General features: G+C 36.1%; 1 protein-coding gene across 2 annotated transcripts in view; it reads left to right on the top strand.

Annotated features, from left to right (window-relative positions):
• LOC148940617 (protein SpAN-like) overlaps positions 1-14,187 on the top strand; it is a 278,317-nt gene that overhangs the window by 87,060 nt on the left and 177,070 nt on the right. The window contains exon 1 of one of the 2 annotated variants that reach the window (XM_089105676.1): positions 6,917-6,973. The exons of the other annotated variant lie outside the window; for it this stretch is intronic. The gene's annotated coding sequence lies outside the window, so the exon portion shown is untranslated. Of the gene's footprint in view, positions 1-6,916; positions 6,974-14,187 lie in introns of those variants that run through there. 2 annotated transcript variants of the gene reach the window in all.

Raw genomic sequence — 14,187 nt, forward strand, 5'->3', positions numbered from 1 at the left:
TATTGCATTGAATATTCTTTTAATTAAAAATGAAATAAGGCTGAATTTACAGGTACTAAATTTATCATTTTATTCTTCTAATAGTAAATGAAATGTTGCTGATTCTGAAGTTGGTCTGTCATCCCCATATATACGACGTTACTATTATTCTCCATGACCACACTGCCTTTTCTATGACGAAAACAATAAGTATTCCAAATAGGGATATAACCTTTTATTAGACAGTGAAACGAAAATATAAAACAAAGACTCTAAATATTTCGATGACACAGTCGGTCATCATCAGTAGAGTTACTAACTTATCAAAATTAAGACAAACTGCTTTTATACCAAACAAAATAATCAGTTCCGGGTCAAAGTAAGTTACCGGTCCATTGACTTAAAAAGTTCACTAACTGGTCTTGAATTTTTTAATACTGAGTTGAGTAAAGATGGTACAAGTTTCTTCGAAATTGCATGTCAAAGCAGGTTACCAGTCCATTGACTTAGAATGTTCACTAACTGTTCTTGAATCTTGTAATACTGCGTTGAATATTCTTCTAAGTAAAAATGAAATAATGCTGAATTTACTGGTGCTAAATTTATCATTTTATTCTTCAAATAGCAAATGAAATATTGCTGATTCTGAAATTGGTCTGTCATCCCCAGATATACGACAAAGTTCATTAACTGTTCTTGAATCTTGTAGTGATGCGTTGAATATTCTTCTAAGTAAAAATGAAATGATGCTGAATTTACTAGTGATAAATTTATCATTTTATTCTTCAAAGAGCAAATGAAATATTGCTGATTCCGAAATTGGTCTGTCATCCCCATATATGCGACATTACTATTATTCTCCATGACCACACTGCCTTTTCTATGACGAAAACATTAAGTAATACTGCGTTGAGATAGGTCCTGTTACTAGAGTTGAAACGAAAATATGAAATAATGACTAGATATTTCGATGACATAGTCGCTAATCATTTATCATTAGAGTTATTAACTTATCAAAGAGCAAAATGAACTACTGTTATGCTGATTCAAAATGATCAGTTCGGGTCTAAGTCAAGTTACCGGTCCATATATACGACAAAGTTCACTAACTGTTCTTGAATCTTGTAATACTGCGTTGAATATTGTTCTAATTAAAGATGAAATAATGCTGAATTTACAAGTGCTAAATTTATCATTTTATTAGCCTAAGAGTAAATGAAATGTTGCTGATTCTGAAATTGGTCTGTCATCCCAATACATAAGACGAAGTTCAATAGCTTTTCTTGAATCTATTAGTACTGAATTGAATATTGTTCTAAGTAAAGATTAAATAATGATGAATTTACTAGAGCTAAATTTATCATTTTATTCTTCAAAGAGCAAATGAAATGTTGCTGATTCCGAAGTTGGTCTGTCATCCCCATGTATGCGACATTACTATTATTCTCCATGACTACACTGCCTTTTCTATGACGAAAACAATAAGAATTCCAAATAGGGATATGTCCTTTTATTAGAGAGTGAAACGAAAATATAATACAAAGACTAAATATTTCGATGACAGAGTCGGTCATCATAATCAGTAGAGTTACTAACATATCAAAATTAAAACAAACTGCTTTTATAATAAACAAAATAATAACATACGGGTAAAAGCAAGTTACTGGTCCATTGACTTAAAAAGTTTACTAACTTTTCTTGAATTTTTTAATACTGCGTTGAGTAAAGGTGGTACAAGTTTCTTCGAAATTGCAGGTCAAAGTAGGTTACCGGTCCATTGACTTAGAAAGTTCACTAACTGTTCTTGAATTCTGTAATACTGCGTTGAACATTCTTCTAATTAAAATTGAAATAATGCTGAATTTACAGGTGCTAAATTTATCATTTTATTCGTCTAATAGTAAATGAAATGTTGCTGATTCTTTCTAAGAGCAAATGAAATGTTGCTGATTCTGAAATTGGTCTGTCATCCCCATATATACGACGTTACTATTATTCTCCATGACCACACTGCCTTTCCTATGACGAAAACAATAAGAATTCCAAATAGAGATAGGTCCTTTTATTAGACAGTGAAACGAAAATATAAAACAGAGACTCTAAATACTTCGGTGACACAGTCACTCATCATCATCAGTAGATTTACTAACTTATCAAAATTAAAACAAACTGCTTTTATTCTTAACAAAATAATCACTTTCGGGTCAAAGCAAGCTACCGGTCCATTGACTTGAAAAGTTCACTAACTGTTCTTGAATTTTTTAATATTACGTTGAGTAAAGATGGTACAAGTTTCTTCGAAATTGCAGGTCAAAGCAGGTTACCGGTCCATTGACTTAGAAAGTTCACTAACTGTTCTTGAATCTTGTAATTCTGCGCTGAATATTCTTCTAATTAAAAATGAAATAATGCTGAATTTACAGGTGCTAAATTTATCATTTTATTCTTCTAATAGCAAATGAAATGTTGCTGATTCTAAAGTTGGTCTGTCATCCCAATATATACGACGTTAATATTTTTCTCCATGCCCACACTGCCTTTTCTATGACGAAAACAATAAGGATTCAAAATAGGGATAGGTCCTTTTATTAGAGAGTGAAACGAAAATATAAAACAAAGACTCTAAATATTTCGATGACACAGTCGGTCATTATCATCAGTAGAGTTACTAACTTATCAAAATTGAAACAAACTGCTTTTATACTAAACAAAATAATCACTTCCGGGTCAAAGCAAGTTACTGGTTCATTTACTTAAAAAGTGCACTAACTTTTCTTGAATTTTTTAATACTGCGTTGAGTAAAGGTGGTACAATTTTTTTCAAAATTGCAGGTCAAAGTAGGTTACCGGTCCAGTCAATTCGAAATTTCACTAGCTGTTCTTGAATCTTGTAATACTGCGTTGAATATTCTTCTAATTAAAAATGAAATAATGCTGAATTTACAGGTGCTAAATTTATCTTGGGACCCTTCTTTGTCTCAAGCGCGCAAAAAAAGTATTAAAAAAATAGGGGACGGGGGCTAAAAAGTTGGGGGGGGGGCCCTTCTGTGTCTCAAGCGCGCAAAAAGTATTAAATAATGGGGGGGGGGGGCAAAAATTTTGGTGGGTCATTGGGGCTGGGGACCTTACATCACTCTTCAAATGGAACTTTTGTATTATACTGAACGCAGTCGAGAACCTCCCAAATAAAAAATAATGTCTATCTTTTAATAGGACTTAGCATCCCCTGAGATGGCTTACCATTTTTGTTTCTGCTTTCAAATTTATCTTGTCTCATTGAGAAATCGTGTCAATCAGTTATCTTGTCCCGTCTGTATTTTCAACTTTCTGATATGAATATTCCAATGTTGAAATTTTCTTATATATATATATATATATATATATATATATATATATATATATATATATATATATATATATATATATATATATATATATATATATATATATATATATATATATATATATATATATATATATATATATATATATATATATATATATATATATATATATATATATATTTATTTATGCCCGCTTACAATGGAAAAATGAAAAAAAAAGCGGAGTACAAAATGAAACAAAGAAAGAAGAAAAACATGTTCAACACTAAAAATTAAATACAGGTATTTCATTCACAGAAACAGTTGAGTCAGCGGTGAGTCGTAGAGTTTACTGAGGGATCGTCTTGAGGCTCTTCGTTCTAGATCAATCACCTTGGTTGATGGATCAAGGATTCCATGTATGGATGAGATCTCCGTGTTAGAAAATCTTAGTGGAAGTCCCAGCAAAAACTTTGCAAATCTGTAGTACGTGGTTTGTATTTTTCGACGCTCGGTGAGGGACAACATTTCCCACAAGGGTCATATATACCAGATGGCAGGGGAGACGACGGCGTTGAATAGTTTTGACTTAATAAATCGATTAAATGACCAGGTGCATTTGACAGCTTTTCCACATGCTGCGCAGATAGATTTACAGACTGATTCAGCCAAAAAGCCTCTAGTTGACCTAAGTGTTCGGCCCAACTCCATACAAAGGTATTTTAGGGACTGGGACTGCTGGACTCTGATACCTTCAAGGAAAAGATTGGAATTGGTCAAGTTGGTGCCGCTAAAAACAATAAATTCGGTTTTCTCTATGTTGACTCGTAGTCCTATTCTTCTGTATAGGGTCACTAAGAGACAAAGATTCTCCTGTAGACCCCTCAGTGTGCTGCTTAGGAGCAACAAGTCATCTGCATAAGAAATGAAACTTAGATCCAAGCCCTCCAAAAAGAAGGTCCCACGAACGAATCTAGTTACAGAGTAAATTGCAGAATTAAAGATGATAGGGCTTAGAGCAGATCCTTGCCGAACTCCTTTGAAGAGCCGAATGGGTTCAGAAAGCTTTTGCTTGCGGTGACCAGCGATTGTTTCCCCTCCCAAAGCTAGACGAATATGCGTGTGGGAGTACCAGTCATGGAGAACAAGGACAATGCGGGGGTCGACTCCTGGATCTAAGAGGCACCACATTGCCTGCGATTGGACGACAGAATCGAACGCAGCGGAAATGTCGACACTGCAGGCAAAGAGTGGCTTTTTAACTAAAGATGTAGACCTCATTATTCTTCTTAGTAGCCGATGGGCGTTTCCACAGCCATACCCATTTCTGAATCCAAGTTGTTTGTCTCCCATTAGAGCGTGTGACATAATATGGGGCAACAGTACCTTCTCAAATACTTTGCTGATAACCGATGAAACTGTGATTGGTCTGTAGCTTTTACAAAGCAAGGGATCTCGATTATTTTTCAGAATATTGGATGTGCGGCAACCATGAAAGTTGGCAGGTGTGTGTCCCTGCTCGATGCTCATTTGGAATAGTAAGGCTAAATACTTATGTAGACGTTCTGTGCCGTGCTGTAAGTGCCTCGGAGTGATCCCATCGAGCCCTGGAGACTTGTTCTTTTTCAATTTTCTCACAATTATCTCAATATGCCATTTGGAAACAATGACAGCAGTGCGGCGGAGTTTTGCGCTGATTAATTGCCTATCTAACTCAGATTTATATACGGAGTCCAGCTCGTTGGGTGGTGGTGCAAACACGTCCTTGTAATGGTTTACCCAACTTTCATCGGGAATGGGACTTTACACATCAGCATCGGCCCTGTTAGATTGGAATCACTTCCATAAGATGTTTGGGTCACTCCTGCAATCACAAGACAACTTCTCCACTTGCTGGACTTGCATATTCTCGACAGTACGTTTGAATTCTTTTTTGGCATGTCGAAAGCACTGAAAAACTACTCCAGAGCGGGGTTTGTCGCAGTCCTTCCACAATTCGAACCAGAACTTGGATCTCTTCTTGGCAAACTTGACATTTGGATTATCCCATCCCTTTTTACGAGTGTTGGGGTACACTTTTGCCACTGGAACAGCGGCAGATTCCGCAAGCTTCATCGAATGAACAATTTCGGAGCAAAAGATGTTCAGGGCTAGTCTGTCTTCATTTTGGCCATGAGTAAGCAGGTGGAACGGTACTATGATTTTAGCAAGAGTTGAGTCAAGAGTATCTTTGTACAAGGACTGATCTATCCTTTGCCATTCACTCTTGATAAACCATGATCGGCCGGGGCACCGCTTGTAGGTGGAGAATGGTACCATTAAGCTAATCCCAAGGTGATCGCTACAATTGTGTTCCTAGTCAACAATGGCTTTAATCTCGGTCGGACGTAGGAAATTTACGAAAAATTGAGCGATATCTGATGTAGCCAGGGATGCGCTGTGGACAAACGTGAAGGACTGGGATTTTGGAACCGGGGCCATAGCGTCTGGCAGACACCCCCTTAATATGTTGAAAAAACGATCATCATCCAGAATCCGACAGTTGAAGTCCCCACAGATAATAATCTTTTTTGACTTGTATTGTTTGACCAACCTCCCGAGTCTCACCCAAGCCTTCGTATAACGCCTTTTCTGAGAGGACATCACGATAATTTGTAGGAAGGTACACTGATATGACTATAAAGCCATTTGGACCAGGAACTCTGATCGCAGAAAAAGAATCGCATGAATCAATTAGCGTGCATTGCAAATTGGAGTCTGCAATGATCAAGATCCCACCACTCGGCCTTCCAACTGAGCTGTTGCGGATAGCAGGCTGCAAAAAATAGTCCTTTCCTGGAATTCGGTCAAGGACTGCTGAATGATCGGATGTTATCAAATGTTCCTGAATGCATATTATGCTATGCTTGGTTACTAGATCACTTAAAAGAGACAGCTTGTGTGGAGCGTGCCCATATATATTTCTGCTATAAAGCGAGATAGTTGCATTCATTGCTTACGTTTGTTTGAACTAGCCACTTGTCCCGGTCGCGATCTTGTTCGTACCGTTAGTAGGTCTATGATCTTGTACCGTTAGACTCGATTATAGATGGCAGCAGAGGTGTTCGCCCCGGAGTAATACCTGGCTCCCTACTAAGGACCCCTGGCCCTCTTCCATAGTTCGACCCCCCCCCCCCAAAAAAAAAAAAATTATGAAATATATTTTATTCCAAAAATCCTTGGCGCTGACCCCTGGACCTCCGTCCATGCCGCCCCTACAACCAAAAAACTATTAACAATATCTTATTCAAAAACTAATGGGAATTCAGTTTAATATTATTAACTCTTTCCAAAACTGTTCATGGCACCTATATTCTTCAATACAGATAAGACTTTGGCCACTGCCAGTTTCCTTAACGATAAAAGCTTAAGCTTTACTGTGTATTTGGCACTTTACTAAAACCAATTATTTTAAAAATGTTTTTTTTTTGCACTTATTACAACGTTGAAAATAAAATGAAAATTGCAGTGAAACCAGACCAGGATTCAGCAATAGGACCTGCGGCTTTGACTATTCCCGAAGCTTTTGGGATTTTTCTGAAAATCTTGCGAAAAGGGAGTGGCAAAACCGCCTGGGCCTAGAATCGTCAGAGCTTTAAATCCGGCCCTGGGTGAAACAACATCTTGAACTGGTGAGCTTTCAGAAATTAATATCATTATATATCAAATATTCAGTTGTTTTTTTTAGTTTTTGCCAAAACTCTTAATTCATTTCAGAATCAAAAAAAATTTGAAATAGGGAATTTTGAAAATTGAAACTTTGGCAATTAAAAGCGAACAGAAATTACTTAAAAAAAACTTTTCGAAAAAGAAGTCTTATTGAGAAAAGAGTAGGTTATATTGAATTTAAGATCAGAATAAATAGAAACCTACAATAACTGAAACTCAAAACAACCAGAAATTACTATTAAAGATTAAATGAAACCCAAAACGAACAGAAAATATATAAACAATAATAACAAAAAAACATACAACAGGTAATAATATAAAAGAACAGATAAATCTTGCAACAAGTAAAGCTTAAGTTTAATATGCAAATCAAGCTTAAAACGAACAAAACTGTTTTGCTTTTGAATAATGATTGAAACCCAACATGAACAGAAATTAAATAAACAATCATAGTAAACAAACATACAACAGGTACTAATATAAATAAATAAATAAATCTTAAAACGAATAAAGCTTAATTTGAATATGCAAATCAAGCTGAAAACGAACAAAATATCTTGCTATTGAAGAATAAATGAAAACCCAACATGAATAGAAATTAAATAAACAATCATAATAAACAAAAATACAATAGGTACTAATATAAATGAGTAAATAAATCTTAAAACGAGTAAAAATTAAATTGAATGTGCAGATCAAGCTTGAAATGAACAAGAATGTTTACGAACAAGAATTTGGGTTTTGCCTCCTTCTATAATTGTAAAAGCCTAAAACCCAATACGTCATTGCCGCTTTCAAACAGTTCGTGGTAACGAACTGTAAGTAAGGAGCGACCCGGCTCAATAGTAACCGAAACTCTAAAAAACGGAATTGTGATATTTGTGATACCAATAGATACATCGGAAGAATCAGATTTTTATGCTGATTTCAAATATAAAAGTTTCATCAAGTTTAGTCTTACCCATCACAAGTTTTGAGATTTTGAGGCATTTTGTTCAGCATAGTCGAAAATATAATTAATATGTCTTTGAGGATGACTAAATTCCCCACTGTTCCCGGGGGAGTGGCTGCAAGTTATAAACTTTGCCCATTGTTTACATATAGTATTGGTTATTGGGAAGTATATAGGCGTTTTCAGGAGGATTTTTTTTTCTAGTGGGGGTCGGGGTCACCGTAAGGCGTACGGGGGAGGATCTTTCCATGGCGGATATGTCCGGGGGGGACGGGACATTTTTATGAAGGGGGCGCCAGATTTCCCAGCATTATTTAAAAAACGATCAGAAATTGAATAAAAAAACAAGTTTTTTTAAACTGAAAGTAAGAAGCAACATTAAAACTTAAAACGAACAGAAATTATTACGTATATCAGGGGGTTCATCCCCTAGTCAATACCTCGCTCTTTACGCCAAAGTTTTTTTTTAGTACTTTCAAAAGAACTATCTATTCTAATTAACCGGCCGGTGTGATTCAAGGGTTTGTGGTTCGAACAAAATTCGAACTTTAGCGTAAAGAGCGAGGTATTGACTAGGGAGCGAGCTCCCTAATAATAGGGAGCGAACTCCCTATTATTTAATTTCTGTTCGTTTTGGATTTTATTTATTCTTTAATAGTAATTTCTGGTCGTTTTGAGTTTGAGTTGTTGTAGTTTCTATTTCTTCTGATCTTAAGTTTAATGTGGCCTTTACTTTTCTTTAAAATACTTCTTTTTCGTTAAGTTTTTTTTATAATTAATTTAGGAAAATATCAGGAGACGGTTTATTTGAGATAGTCTTATAGGCATATGGTACTTAGCCAGCGACACCATATTTTTGTATGTTTTAGCTTCAACGTCATTTTTTACTTCCGTAAGAAAAATATAGTTTTCTTTAAGTTTTTTTTTAATGATAAATACAGTTTATGCTATAAAAATGCATTCAATGCACCGTTTCAAATCGACTTCGAAAATGGAATTAAAATTTTCAAAGGATTTGCATAATAATTTGCTCTTGTTGTTTCTTATAAATGAAATTGTATATTTCAACTAAAAAAAAACATAAATTTGTCAAGCTAAGCACTATATTTCCGACCTTTGAAAAAAGATGATCATGCGTTTTCTTACTCCCGTATTTTGCCCAAGAAAAATTTTTAGCTTTTACTGTCTGAAACATCAAAATTATGAAAATTATCTTTAAAACAGTTTTTGTGTTGATTTACAAAGAAAATTAGCACAGAAAAACCAAGCACATGCAAGATTCTAGTTCTGTTTTTGGATTCAGCATATTAAATGATATTTGGAAAACTTTCTTTAACAGTTATATTTTATTCTTTTATAGACTTCAGATTACACAAATTCTATAAAAAAGATTAAATAGAAGCAATAAATACTAATTTCAAGTACAGTAATGTAGCAACAAGTACAGTAATGTACAAGTACTTGAACAAGTACTTAAACTTGCAACAACAGATATAGTAAATACAGCAATGTAACAACTTTGATTAAGCACCGCCTAAAAGGTCCAGAATGAAATTATGTATTTTTGAATCATAAGAAAAATGTTTTCGGTGATATATTTATTTGCTGTCACCTAGATATATGTTGTTTTTTCGGGGGGGGGGGCTATTCCTGTGAAAACCCCTCCAAAAAAATATGTCCAAGGAATTTCATTGTTTTTACCCCACCAAAACAAAATCCTAAGGCTGCCACCAAAAGCAATATTTGTTGCCCAAAGCTTTTGCCTTCACGGATAGTTTTTTCTTAAATCGGACAATCAATTTATTCACCCTAGCCTTTTTTTTTAACAAGTACCGCTAACGATTATTCAGTCCAATAAGATTAGCTTGTTGGGGGAGGGCAACAGTACAAAGCCAATACACCAAAACAGGACCAAAATACACAAGGGAAAAAAGACAAAGAATATAGACTAGAATACAGTAAAATACAGCAATAAAAGAAAAATCCACTGGCTCTTTTTTTTACTAGATTTCAAGTTTCATGCTATACGCACCCGTACGAACTTTGGACTTAACTTCGGAAATTTACACTAACAAGTCAGAATTGTTATTTGTTGGGTTGATTTAACAAAAGTACATGTACATAGAATTCGTCTCGATGCATGGACAAACTAATTTAAACATCGTATGCAAAAAAGAGGCTTTATTAATTCTATCTATCAAGGAATAGATTCTATCTGTAGACCATATTTTTCCAAACGTCTCAAATAAAAATTGGGGTTCCTCCTAACATATCTCTTATCCTTTCCTATCAAACTGCAAGATTATGCAAAGTCAATTAGTAATCAACTGCATAAAAACCGTCAGAAAAACCAACCGAATCATCTTTTTTTCAAGATAAGAAAATTTATGAGACTTATGCTAAGCGAGCGCGAACTTGTCCAGCTATATTAGTTCCATTCCAACCACAGATGTAGGTTTTTCTGGAGAAGGGATTTCAGTTTATCAAGATGGCAAAAATCATTTCCAAGCTGTCTTGGGACAAACATGGGTTGAAATAAAACACGTAAATTTGAATTACGATTGAATTGGGGCTCGGGAGATAAAAAGTGCCATAGCGAGAATCTTAACATTTAAAGGTTTAAATGGAGAAAAATCCGTTTATTAGACAGTGAAAATAGATACAAATTTTGGATATTTCGGCCGCATATACAGCTATGGTCATTAGCAGAAATACTAAAGCATTAAAATTTAAACTAACATGTTTATACAGAAAAAAATAATTTCCAGTTCATTCACTAGATTTGTCTGAAAGAGTCCAGTAAATGGGTTCGTCCGAAGTCTTGAGTTGTAAATTCTCTTCTTTAGTATTTCCTGAACGTAAGTTGAATTTCGAGTGAAGATGGCAAAATATTCTTCGTCTTCTAATTACTAAAGGAATATTTTGAATTTATAGTTACATGCTTGACTAGTCATATTGAACCTTTATTTGTTCGTCATAGAAAGGCAGTGTGGTCTTGGAAAAAAAAAAACCTAATTTAACGCATTACGTGGAAAATCTGAAAAATCTTATGGTTACAACTTTTACAGAATAGCTGAACTTTCGTTAAATCAGAAATAACAATGCGTTTAAGCCTTTATAAGAAAGTTTTCTATGGTCTACTCTTTGTCCTTAAAAACTAGGCGGATTGAATATAATTGAAGTTCGTTACAGTTTAAAAAAATACTTAATCTCCAATACAGAACGGGATTGCGTAAAAAGCATAGCACGCAGAACATAGACATTAATTCATATGTTCTGTCATATATTAAGATATGTAATTTATAGATCTTCTTCAAATCGGAATTAGGCATCTTTGAGGGGAAATAGTGCAAAACAGGTGTTAACTTGACTTTTTTTCTTTCAGAATCTACCCTCTCCCCCACCCCCTTCAGAGTATAGTTCGTAAGAACAGGATTTTAGAAAAGTAATAAATTAGAAGGGGTGCAGCTATTGGTGCTTATCGGGAGTGTGGGAGGTAGGGAGCCTGAACCCCCCTATTTTGAAAATTACTTTTTGGGGGATGTTTTAATGAAAAAAAATTCTTTTCTGGTTTGTCATTGAAAAAAGGACCAAATGTCCTCCTCTAAATATCAGAAAATACATTTTTCCACCCAAAGCCTACCCATACATTTTTCCACCCAAATTATATACCCTTTAGAAACGACTGACGGAGAAACTAGTGAGTCAGATGACTGTACTTGGATGACTGACTGTACTTACAGTTACAGGAGCAAGTAGACAGGGTCCCAGGTAGAAATATGATGTTTTTGTTAGGAGATTTTAACACCCAGGTCGGTAGAAATAGGGATAGATGGTATCCTGGCCTAGGTAAATTTGGTGTAAGAAAAGAAAATAGTAATGCCTGCAGGCTTTTTAGTTATAACCAATACGGTGTTTGGTCATAAAATAGCCAATAAGTTAGCACGCTACTCACGTGATGGTAAGACAGCAAACCTTACTGATTATGTTATAGTGAACCGAAGACTGGCAGGATCAATAAAGATACTAGGGTGTATAGGAGTGCTGTTATTGATGTCAAAAGTAAATATCACCATCTAGTAGTGTCTAGGGTTAGGGTAACTACCTCCCGGGAAGTTATGATGTTGGTTGACTTCTTGATGAGAATTTGAGAGAAACTTTCCAGGAACGGTTGCATAATAAACTTGAGCATTTAAAATTTGATAATGTGGAAGATGGTTGGAATAATTTTAGAAAAAAATGTGAAAATATTGATGATCCGGAAGATGCAGCTAGACGGGATAATTGTAAAATTTTCTACTGGCAGGTTAATGAAATGAGAGGGAATGGTCAATCCGGACTTGTCCTAGTTAAAGATTAAATAAAAAAAAACAAGTTTTTTTTAACTGAAAGTAAGGAACGGCGTTAAAACTTAAAACGAACAGAAATTATTCCGTATATGAAAGTTGCTGTCCCCTCCTCAACGCCTCGCTCTTTACGCTTAAGTTTTTTATTGTTTAAAAAAAATAAGAGTTGTGAGAAAATAAACTTTAGCGTAAAGAGCGAGGCGTTGAGGAGGGGACAGCCCCTTTCATATACGAAATAATTTCTGTTCGTTTTAAGTTTTAACGTCGTTCCTTACAGTAGAATGGCCTTATTGACTACAGAACGAACACCCTGCTGCCATATACAATTTAGTCTAACTCTGTCAGTACACCATATATGGGCATGGAATCCCCAGGGGGAATAATTGCGTATTCAAATTATGTCAACACCAACAACCTCGATTTTGACATTAGCTGAGAGCGTGCACTTACAACAACAACAACCGCGGGCCTTATTTACTCCGAACAGGGCTCCTTATATGTGAATAGAATACTGACCGAACTCCATATATGGGCATGGAATCCCCAGGGGGAATGATTGCGTAATCAAAGTATGTCAACAACAACAACATCGACTTTGACATTAGCTGAGAGCGTGCACTTACAACAACAACAACAGCGGGCCTTATTGAGTCCGAACAGGGCTCCTTATATGGGCATAGAATACTGAAAGAACTCCATATATGGGCATGGAATCCCCAGGGAGAATGATTGCGTAATCAAAGTATGTCAACAACAACAACATCGACTTTGACATTCGCTGAGAGCGTGCACTTACAACAACAACAACAGCGGGCCTTATTGACTCCGAACAGGGCTCCTTATATGGGCATAGAATACGGACAGGGCTCCATATATGGGCATGGAATCCCCAGGGACAATGATTGCGTAATCAAAGTATGTCAACAACAACAACATCGAATTTGACATTCGCTGAGAGCGTGCACTTACAACAACAACAACAGCGGGCCTCAGGAGGTCCGAACCGGGCTCCTTATATGGGCATAGAATACGGACTGGGCTCCATATATGGGCATGGAATCCCCAAGGAAAAAAGGTTGCGTAATCAAAGTGTGTCAACAACAACAACATCGACTTTGACATTCGCTGAGAGCGTGCACTTACAACAACAACAACAGCGGGCCTTATTGACTCGTGACCCCACACCATATAAGGGCATAGAGTCATTAGGGAGAAAACGTGGTTAATGGGGTCAATGACCTAAATTTCCAAGGAGAATGATTGCGTAATCAAAGTGTGTCAACAATAACAACATCGACTTTGACATTCGCTGAGAGCGTGCACTTACAAAAACAACACCAGCGGGCCATAATAACTCTTGACCCCACAACAAATATGGTCATAGTGTCATTAGGGAGAACACGTGGTTAATTGGGTAAATGACCTAAATTTCCAGGGAGAATGATTGCGTAATCAAAGTGTGTCAACAACAACAACATCGACTTTGACATTTGCTGAGAGCGTGCACTTACAACAACAACAACAGCGGGCCATATTGACTCCGAACGGGGCACCAAATATGGGAATAGAGTCATTAGGGAGAACACGTGGTTAATGGGGTTAATGACATAAATTTCCAAGGAGAATGATTGCGTAATCAAAGTGTGTCAACAACAACAACCTCGACTTTGACATTCGCTGAGAGCGTGCACTTACAACAACAACAACAGCGTGCCTGATAGACTCCGAAAGGGGCACCAAATATGGGCATAGAGTCATTAGGGAGAACACGTGGTTAATGGGGTCAATGACCTAAATTTCCAGGGAGAATGATTGCATAATCAAAGTGTGTCAACAACAACAACATCGACTTTGACATTCGCTGAGAGCGTGCACTTAC

The sequence above is a fragment of the Artemia sp. Qi Xiang Cuo genome, chromosome 19, assembly GCF_049724085.1.
Source record: "Artemia sp. Qi Xiang Cuo chromosome 19, ASM4972408v1, whole genome shotgun sequence".
Taxonomy (NCBI): Eukaryota; Metazoa; Arthropoda; class Branchiopoda; order Anostraca; family Artemiidae; genus Artemia; species Artemia sp. Qi Xiang Cuo.